This window comes from Rhinopithecus roxellana, chromosome 6 (assembly GCF_007565055.1).
Source record: "Rhinopithecus roxellana isolate Shanxi Qingling chromosome 6, ASM756505v1, whole genome shotgun sequence".
Classification (NCBI taxonomy): Eukaryota; Metazoa; Chordata; class Mammalia; order Primates; family Cercopithecidae; genus Rhinopithecus; species Rhinopithecus roxellana.
Window position 1 is genome coordinate 53,605,225 of NC_044554.1, and position 10,224 is coordinate 53,615,448.

At 49.6% G+C, this 10,224-nt stretch overlaps 1 pseudogene; it reads right to left on the bottom strand.

Moving 5' to 3' along the window:
• Window positions 1-531: 531 nt before the first annotated feature.
• On the bottom strand, window positions 532-2,050 carry LOC104656630 (annotated as a pseudogene).
• Window positions 2,051-10,224: the final 8,174 nt, after the last annotated feature.

Below are 10,224 nucleotides of genomic sequence, written 5' to 3' on the forward strand. Positions count from 1 at the left end.
AAACATTATCTGAATGAATACCCTAATGGCAAACCTCTGTAAAATGCTTCAGCTGCATTTGGAGAAGAGGGGTAGGGATTATCTTCAAAGCATCCCAGCTCTCTTGATGAGAAGGTCAGAGATACACTGGCTTGTATTATTGCGACATCCATAAGGTAATCTAGGTTACTTTTCCTTCGGCAAGGGTTTTTTTTTTTCTTTTTTCTTTTCTTTTTTTTTTTTTTTTAACAGAGTCTTGCTCTGTTGCCCAGGCTGGAGTACACTGGCATGTGGTCTCGGCTCACTGTAAACTCTGCCTCTTGGATTCAAGCAATTCTCCTGCCTCAGGATCTGAGTAGCTGGGATTACAGGCATGTGCCACCACACCCGGCTAATTTTTGTATTTTTAGTAGAGACGGGGTTTCACCACGTTGGTCAGGCTGGTCTCGAACTCCTGACCTCGTGATCCACCCGCCTCAGCCTCCCAAACTGCTGGGACTACAGGTGTGAGCCACCACACCCGGTGTAAGGGCTTTCTTTATCAGAAGAGCATTACGCTTGACTGCCAACTTTGGCTGATAATTTACTGATAAGATTCATAATCTTTGGGTTGCTCTGGTATTTTGACATGTTTGCTGGGTCCTGAGCCACATCCTGGAAGGCCACCATAACTTCTGGATCCTGCATGGCTGCAAGAACCTCTGGATCACTAAGAATTTCATTGAGTCCAGGGATTCCGGCCATTCCAGCCATGCCTCCTCCCATTCCAGACATTCTTCCGGGAAAATGACCAGGCACTCCCCCAGGAAAGCCACCTGGAAAAGAGCCATACTGTGCTCCTGACTGTCATCTGGCTTCTTCCTCCCTCTGGGCTCTCTCACGCTCTTCTTGAGCCTTCTTAACTGTTTCTATTCTTTCTTTGATCTCTTGCTCTTCACGTTTTCACTCATACTTTCTCCGATGTTCTGCAATTTTCTCTGCCCAGGTTGAACTTCTTTCAGCATTCCACTGGCATCTTCATCATAATCCAATATACAGGCAAGTCTGTGTGTTTTCCCTCACCACTTGTAAGGCTGAGCTGAATCAGGATTTCTTTCTTTTTTTTTTTTTTTAGATGGAGTCTTGCTCTGTCACCCAAGCTGGAGCTCAGTGGTGCAATCTTGGATCACTGCAACCTCCACAACCCGGGTTCAAGCAATTCTCTGCCTCAGCCTCCTGAGTAGCTGGGATTACAGGTGCTTACCACCACGCCCAGATAATTTTTGTATTTTTAGTAGAGACGGGGTTTCACCTTCTTGGCCAGGCTGGTCTCGAACTCTGACCTCATGATCCACCCGCCTCGCCCTCCCAGTGCTGGGATTACAGGCATGAACCACCGTGCCTGGCCCAGGATTTATTTCAATGGCTCTATCACAGTCTCAGATGGCAGCATTTGGCTTCTATAATTTGACAAAGACACTGGCCCTCTTGACATACAAAATGGCCAAGTGAGGATTCAGCTTGATGGCATCTGTGAACAAGTCAATGGCTTTCTGCAGTTCACCATCATTTAGGGCTTCAATAGCAGTCACTTTCTTATCATTTGCCTGATCCATCATCTCCTCTTATCTCTGCATTCTCATCTCCCATTTCTTGAGGGGCATCAGTGCCTGTTTCAATCACACCTTCATTATCAATTTCTAGATCACTTTCCTCGCTTGATGGTTTGTCTGCCTTTAAGTCTTCCTCCACCTTCTTACTGTCAGGTGTTTCTTCCTTGGTATTTTCTTCTGATTTAGCTTTCTGAGTAGCAGGTGGTACTTTACCCCCATGCTCTCCACCCACTCCCTCAGGAAGCGTATTTCCTCGGTGTGCAGAACGCTCGGATCCTGCTTACACATTTTCACAAAGGCCCGAAGCTTGTTCACTTTGCTGGGGTCCACAGTCGGGAGGCGGTGGGCAAGGCTGAGGAGCTGCGGCCCGGTTCCAGGCCCAGGCGCTGGCTTGGCGTGACCGTGCAAAAGGTGACTTTTGGTAATTGTTATTAGGCGTTTTCCCTCATCCAGACCTGAGGCCTGGATTCAGCCGCCATGGGGCAGAGTGAGACACCATCGACCTCATGGAGTTAGTTCAGGGCTGCAATTAAACGATACACATGAACATGTATTGCAAATGAATGTAAGAGGTAAAGGCTAGAGAAAGCTACCTCCAGATCGATTTTCAAATATGCCCAGACCTTGATTCACATTTTAGGGGATAAAAGCAGGGTTCTTTTTTTCTTTTCCTCACATTCTATGATCCAATTAAATAGGTTTCTAAAGTTGTATGAATAAGCATTGTTTCCTGTAGTTTTTAAAACTGTATTTTCATTTTGGTTCTTTTTTTTTTTTTTGGAGACAAGGTCTTGCTCTGTTGCCCAGGCTGGAGTGCAGTGGTATGATCTCGGCTCACTGTAACCTCTGCCTCCTGGGTTCAAGCGATTCTCCTGCCTCAGCCTCTCAAGTAGCCGGGATTACAGGCGCGGGCCACTAGATTCAAATATTCTTTGTATTTTTAATAGGAATGGGATTTCACCATGTTGACCAGGCTGGTTTCGAACTCCTGGCCTCAAGCGATCCACCCGCCTAGGCCTCTCAAAGTGGTGGGATTACAAGCGTAAGCCACCACGCCCGGCCTTGTATTTTCATTTTGATTGGGGCAAAAATACAACCTTTAAATCTTTTTTATCTCCCAACTTTTATTTTAGATTCAAGGGGTACATGTGCAGGTTTGTGAGTTGGACATATGGTGTGATGCCGAGGTTTGGGATAAACATGATTCCTTCCCCCAAGTGCTGAGCACAGTATCCAACCGTTTTTCCACCCTTGTCCTTCTCCCTCCCCCATCTAGGAGTCCCCAGTGCCTACTGTTCCCATCTTAATGTCCATAAGTACCCAATGCCTAGCTCCCACTTATAAGTGAGAACATGCAACCGGCCAGGCATGGTGGCTCACGTCTGTAATCCCAGCACTTTGGGAGGCCGAGGTGGGCAGATCACTTGAGTTTGGGAGTTCGAGACCAGCCTGACCAAAATGGAGAAACCCTATCTCTATCAAAAATACAAAATTAGCCAGGGGTGGTGGCGCATGCCTGTGATCCCAGCTACTCGGGAGGCTAAGGCAGGAGAATCTCTTGAACCCGGGAGGCCGAGGTTGCCGTGACCCGAGATTGCGCTATTGCACTCCAGCCTAGGCAACAAGAGCGAAATTCCATCTCAAAAAAAAAAAAAAAAAAAAGGGTGAGATAATGCATATTTAGTTTGTTTTCGGTTCCTGTGTTAATTCACGTAGGATAATGGCCTCCAGCTGCATCCTTGTTGCTGCAAAGGACTCCACATCTTTAAATCTTTATTTTCCCCGGTTTGGCTTTGGAAACAACAGGTTACAGCCTTTCTGAAGCCCCATCCCATTCTTCACTCTTTCCCAGTTTATTAACCAACAGGTGACAGCAATGGCCTCTGACAGCCTCGACCCTGGAATCCTGAGCAGACGCCCAGGAACCTGTGGCCCGGCACATTCTCAGGGCAGAGCGAATTCACATCAAGCTCCCAAACACACGTTGTTGTTGTTGTGTTATGTAATTTTAGTCATTATTTCGTTTACAAGCTGTGAGTACACAGAGCCACTCTGGTTCCGCCCTTGGATCGCCGCTCGCGAGCTGCGGAGGCCCACCTGGGCATCCCTAAGTGCTGGGATTACAGGCGTGAGCCAACGCCCCCCGCCGGAATGCTTCTGAGTCACATCTCCCGAGTCTCCTGCTCTCTCCAGCCTTGCGTTGCCTTCGTGGCCTCAAGGCACCCGCCTTGGAAAACTTCCGCGTCCCCTCGCTGCCTCTGCAAGCCTGCGTGGGAGCGCGGTCCCGCAGCGCTTTGCTTTCCTGTTACGCGCGGTCGCCCTCTAGTGACAACAAGGACGCACTGCTACGTTCGGACGCGAAGGCTTCTACCGCTGCGGCCCCGGAGCGCATCTCATCCGGGCCCTGGTGAGGCCCTTGGCTCTTCGGCAACACGCGGCCTGGGGCCGACTCCTCAGAGGAAGGCTGGTCTAATGCAAACACTGGATCATGTTGACTGAATCCCCAGCGGCTCCAGAGCAGAAGACTTGTCTGGAAGTCCTGCGGGCTTAGGAAATCATCGTTTGTTGGCAGGTGGGAAAAGTGTTCAGAGATGCGGCCGGGTGCGGTGGCTCACGCCTATAATCCCAGCACTTTGGGAAGCCGAGGCGGGCAGAGCACTTAAGGCCAGGAGCTCGAGACCAGCCTGACAAACATGGCAAATCCCCGTCTCTATTAAAAACGCAAAAATTAGCCCTGTGTAATGGTGCACGACTGTAATACCAACTACTTGGGAGGCTGAGGCAGGAGAATACTTTGAACCCAGAAGGTGGAGGTTGCAGTGAACTGAGATCACACCACTGCACTCCAACCTGGGCAACAGAGCCAGATTCCGTCTCAAAAACAAAAACAAAACGTTCAGGGAGACAAGATATCAGAGGGGGCTCCACCACTGACTAGAAGGCCTGCCCCCTGCCCTCCCTGAGGGCGCCTCCGTTATAGACCCTGAAGACAGGCAGAGCAGAACTCCTAGGTCCCAGAACAGTCTCTTCAGAGCTATTCAGAACTACCTCGCTCCCCACCACCCTTCCCACAGGCACAGCCACCAGGAGCAAGCACCTTCTGCACCCAGCAAGCATCCAGGCAGGGGACAGACTCCCAAGGGGAAGGAGGTTTTGGTGGCCAAAACACACTGAGTTAGCTTAGTGGCCAGAGAAACTGAGATCTGCAGAAGGCCAGGTGGGCCTGGTCAGCGAGCCTGAGCCGCCACAGGCCTTGCCGAGGTCACTCCTTCAACTTTTGAAATACATTTTCTGCATCATCATTGTGAAGATCTCTCAAAACTGACGATAGCTTCAATACCAGTTTTTTTGTTTTTGTTTTTGTTTTTTTTTTTTGAGACAGAGTCTCGCTCTGTCGCCTGGGCTGGAGTGCAGTGGCCGGATCTCAGCTCACTGCAAGCTCCGCCTCCCGGGTTTACACCATTCTCCTGCCTCAGCCTCCCTAGTAGCTGGGACTACAGGCGCCCGCCACCTCGCCCGGCTAGTTTTTTTGTGTTTTTAGTAGAGACGGGGGTTTCACCATGTTAGCCAGGATGGTCTCGATCTCCTGACCTCGTGATCCGCCCATCTCGGCCTCCCAAAGCAACGCCTGTTTTAGTTGATGTGTTTTGCTTGCAGAAATGTGAGAGTTTTCTGCCTGAATATCACAGTGTGCCATTCTCAAGCGCTATGATCAGACTAGCTCTCATGCTGGCTCAGTCAGGGTATTTAACTCTGGTATTAAATCTGGATAAAAGCCATCCATCATCTCAGTTTGGGGCTCTGAAGAATTGGTTAGAAAACAGCCTTCCCATGCCCTGTGAAAGCCTCCTGGGCAAAAAAGCAGCGGACTCAGTAAGCCAGCTGGTAGAGCTCCCGCCTGGAACCAGGGCTCCTTCTATTGTTGCTCATGAGTGGGCTTCAGGTTGTGACCCCCTGCAACGGAAATGTATAGATATTTACTAGGGAGAAGTTTCCCAACGTTTACTGGCGTTTCCAAGGAATCTATATACAAACCAATTTGGAACTACTTCCCTAGAAACTCCCATTACCCACCAGTGAAATAGTAAACCGATTTTTCCTGAAGTGTAAAAGGTTCATCAGGAAACTAGAATTGTTAGCAATGAAAGCAAAAGCTTTAAACTTGACAATGGTCGATTTCCCAAGCTGGGCCTTGAAATTCCCATCAAGGTTACATATGTGAATTTATAAAGTGCAGTCTGAGCCCCTGTGATCACAAAATGGCAAATGATTTTGTCCTCAGGGTCCTGGTGCCTCTGATGGGTACTCAATAGTAGGAGTGTCTATTCCCTTAGGGAGGAGGGTGGACCTTGGCAGATCCATGGACTTGGTCCCAAGATTGTTAGAGATGTTAGATTTGTCCCTTAGAAGGTCACCTCTGTATGTCGGAGGTAGTGGCTCATGCCTGTAATCCTAGCACTTTGGGAGGCTGAGGTGGGCAGATCACTTGAGCTCAGGAGCTCGAGACCAGTCTGGGCAACATGGTAAAACCCTGTCTCTACTTTAAAAAAAAAAAAAAAAATAGCCTGGTGTGGTAGCACACACCTGTAATCGCAGCCACTCAGGAGGCTGAGGCATGAGAACCATTTGAACCTGGGAGGCGGGGATTGTAGTGAGAAGAGATTGAGTCACTGCACTCTAGCCTGGGCAACAGAGTAAGACTCTTGTCTCAAAAAAAAAAAAAAAAAAAAAAAAAAAGAGAGAGAGAGAGAAGGTCACATCTATAGGTTTTTGTTCACTTCAGCCAGAGCTAAGTGATGGCTGACAATTTCCACTTGGCTGATGTACTCACGATGTTTTTTTGTTTTTGTTTTTGTTTTTGACGGGGTCTTGCTCTGTCACCCAGGCTGGACTGCACTGGCACAATCTCGGCTCACTGCAACCTCCGCCTCCTGGGTTCAAACAATTCTCCTGCCTCAGCCTCCTAAGTAACTGGGATTACAGGTGCCTGCCACTACGAATGGCTAATTTTTGTATTTTTAATAGAGGTGGGGTTTCACCATGTTGCCCAGGCTGGTCTCAAACTCCTGAGCTCAAGTGACCTGCCCACCTCAGTCTCCCAAAGTGCTGGGATTACAGACAAGAGCCACTGTGCCTGGCTTCAAGATGTTTTTGATTAGGACCCAAACTGTCCAACTTTCTCTTTCTCCCATTCATCTGACCCTGATCGTCCTCTACTCTTCACCCTTAAAATATTTGTATCTGCTTAGACTTCAGCAAAGCGAAACTCTGCATCCTGAAAACCTCAGCAGGCATTTTGGGCCACATGTTCATGGCAACATAATGTGGATCATACTCATGGGGTCTATGGTAGGGAACATTCTCACTTTGCATTAAGAAAAGGACAACCAGATAACAACTTTTATAGAATGAAATTAGGAAATTTTAGCAAAGCATTTAAACTATTTCCTTTTTTTTTTTTTTTTTTTTGAGATGGAGTCTCGCTCTGTCACCCAGGCTGGAGTGCAGTGGCACAATGTCGGCTCTCCACCTCCCAGGTTCAAGCAATTCTCCTGCCTCAGCCTCCTGAGTAGCTGGGACTACAGGCGTGTGCACCACGTCCAGCTAATTTTTTCGTATTTTTAGTATAGATGGGATTTCACCATGTTGGGCAGGCTGGTCTCGAACTCCTGACCTCAAATGATCTGCCTGCCTCGGCCTCCCAAAGTTCTGGAATTACAGGCACGAACCACCGCGCCCAGCCTAAACTATTTTCTGAAGTAGATTTCCCCTGAAGCCAGAGGCTCCTCATCAGACATTTATTCTTCTCTAACTGACGAATGTGGCTTTTACTCTGGGGAGAAAAGCCTCTTTGTGGGCTGTGACCATCTGCCTCCAGCCACCTGGCTCCTCGTATTTGACAGGCTGGCAATCATGTTATGCTTGTATCACAGAGGACTGTGCAGATATCTGACCAGATATTCTCACTGCTTGAAAAGCGCGGCCGGGCGCGGTGGCTCAAGCCTGTAATCCCAGCACTTTGGGAGGCCGAGGCGGGCGGATCACGAGGTCAGGAGATCGAGACCATCCTGGCTAACACGGTGAAACCCCGTCTCTACTAAAAAATACAAAAAACTAGCCGGGCGAGGTGGCGGGCGCCTGTAGTCCCAGCTACTCGGGAGGCTGAGGCAGGAGAATGGCGTAAACCCGGGAGGCGGAGTTTGCAGTGAGCTGAGATCTGGCCACTGCACTCCAGCCTGGGTGACAGAGTGAGACTCCTTCTCAAAAAAAAAAAAAAAAAAAAAAAAAAAAAAAAGAAAAGCGCATGTCTGACGCAACCCCGCCTGATGCCGTCGTGAACCCTCCTAGCCAAGCCGTATGCATGGATGTTAGTGTTGGTGTGCTGTAGTGTCATTGTGTGCCCCCAATCTCCCTTAAAGACCACGGTTATTGCCAGAGTTATTAACCTGGGTCAAGGAGGAACTCCTACAACTCCCACTTCCAGGGGAGTGAGGGAATTTCAGGCTTTTTCTGGGCCACAGTTGATTTGCACCCTTGAGGGTGGTCCCAACAGGTACAGAAGAGCTTGGCACAAAATGCCCATGGATAGCAAGTCCTGGCTGGGGGGTTCTCCCTGCCATTGCCAGTTTTGGGTCAATAGGGGCACTGAGGGCTGGAGGTGAGGCAGGAGGCAGGATGTGACACTGAGCCCCCAGAGAAAAGGGACACATGGTTTGGATTAAGGCCCAAAGGAAGATCTGGCCTTGAAGTGTGCTGGTTTCACGGCCTGTAGGACGGAGTGACTGCGATTTGGAAGCAGGGTGTGGAGAATACCTGGATCCTAGGGCTGCTCCTTCTTGGGGTGTGTGAGTGTCCCTGGAAAGGCACGGTGGTCATGTGAGCCCCCTCCTCTGTTTCACATGGGCAAGTCCTTGAGTATTCAGGATCCTCCCAATATCCGACAGCTCTCAGAAAGCATCCCCTCCTGTCCTGAGGTGGGCAGAGGAGATGGAGAGAACAGGTGAAGGCAGGTGAGGGGTAGCCGTCACAGAAGCAAGACAGGATTGAGATGCACCAGGGCCTGGCTGGATGGTGGACCTCAGACTGAGGACAGGCAGAAGCGGCCAGGCCAGTTCAGTCCCGATAGAGCCAACGCCAGGGCCCGAGAGACCATCAGGCAAAACTGAACCCCAGAGAGCTGTGGCGCCGCTGGGGCTTTGCGTCTACCCTTTAATCCGGGGTAGCCCAGACTGCTCGCTGCCTCCAGCCCTGCCGTCTAGCCTGACATCCAGCTTTACTGCAGTGGACTGACTTCCCTGGGAGGACCACTCTCAGATCCAGGTGGAACCAGAATCTGGTGGGTTTGAAATGGATTCAATCTCTTTGTCCTCACTGAGCTCCACATAGTCAGGCCAAAGCAGGTAGTCTTGTGAGGAGACCCCCAAGTCTTCCTCTGCAGTCTAGCAACCCACTGGGGCCTGGGCACAGGCTCTAGGAGAGGGGCTCTTCACCAGGGCTGTGCATTCAGCAGAGCAGGCTGTGGGCTGCTTAGCCCCAGAGAGTGTCATTCACCCGATGCAGATGTGAATGACATCCCTGGAGCTCAGCCACTCATCATCCCCGCTCCTGACAGTGACAAAAACACCCCGCTGATGGCTAGAGAGAGTCTGGTTTAAAATGAGCCCTTTCACTTTCCTATTGAGTCATTACCCAAAAAAAGAGAGATTTTCTGCTTCCTCCTCTGAAGAGGGCAGTTGAACTTTTTATCCTGAAAATGGAAGTGTGCCTAGCCCCAGGGGAGAGTTGAGTGTTTTGTTTTTAAAAGCCTAGACTCATAAAATAATAATAATACAGGAGGTTTGGAATCAAGGAAGCCTCCATGGACTGAGAGCTAAAAATAGCCCAAAGATGGAGGAGGCTGATGGGACAGGTGTTCCCAGAGGGTCTGGGGAGGCGGCAGGCCCCCAGACTGTGGAGGGTGTGAGTGAAGGCTGCCTGTAGGGGGTGGCCCTGAAAGTGTGGGCAGGTACAATGGCTGTCAATGCCACATAAAGGGCATCTACATCCTAAAGAGTGAAAGACCGGTGCCCAGAAACTACATCTACCTCAGGCAGAAGCAGCAGCAAAATTCTGACCCACAGCCCAAGAGTGGGCATCCTTTTTCAGGACATGAATAAGCCCTGGGGTCCTTGTTTACTCTCTTGGGAAGAGGTAGCACCAGAATGCACACATTGTGAAGTTCTCATGTATCTTTATAAATGAGGCCTGGAGCTGGATACAGTGTAACTCGGGGAAATAAGGAAGGTGACATTTCTCATACCTGAGTGTTAAGAAGCACATTGCTACTCATCAGTGACTTTTAGGAGCCATGTCCACCTAAGGGACAACAGTAATGCAGAAATAGGAGAGGAAGTTGATAGGATTCAACCAACAAATAGTTCATCTCCAAAGCTGTTTCCTAAGGTTCGGTGGGGTTGGACTTTAAAGAAAGTGAGGTCGGGAGCCAGGCGTGGTGGCTCATGCCTGTAATCCCAGCCCTTGGGAGGCTGAGGCAGGCAGATCACTTGAGGTCAGGAGTTCGAGACCAGTCTGGCCAACATGATGAACTTCCGTCTCTACTAAAAATACAAAAATTAGCTGGGCATGGTGGCACACGCCTGTATTCCCAGCCACT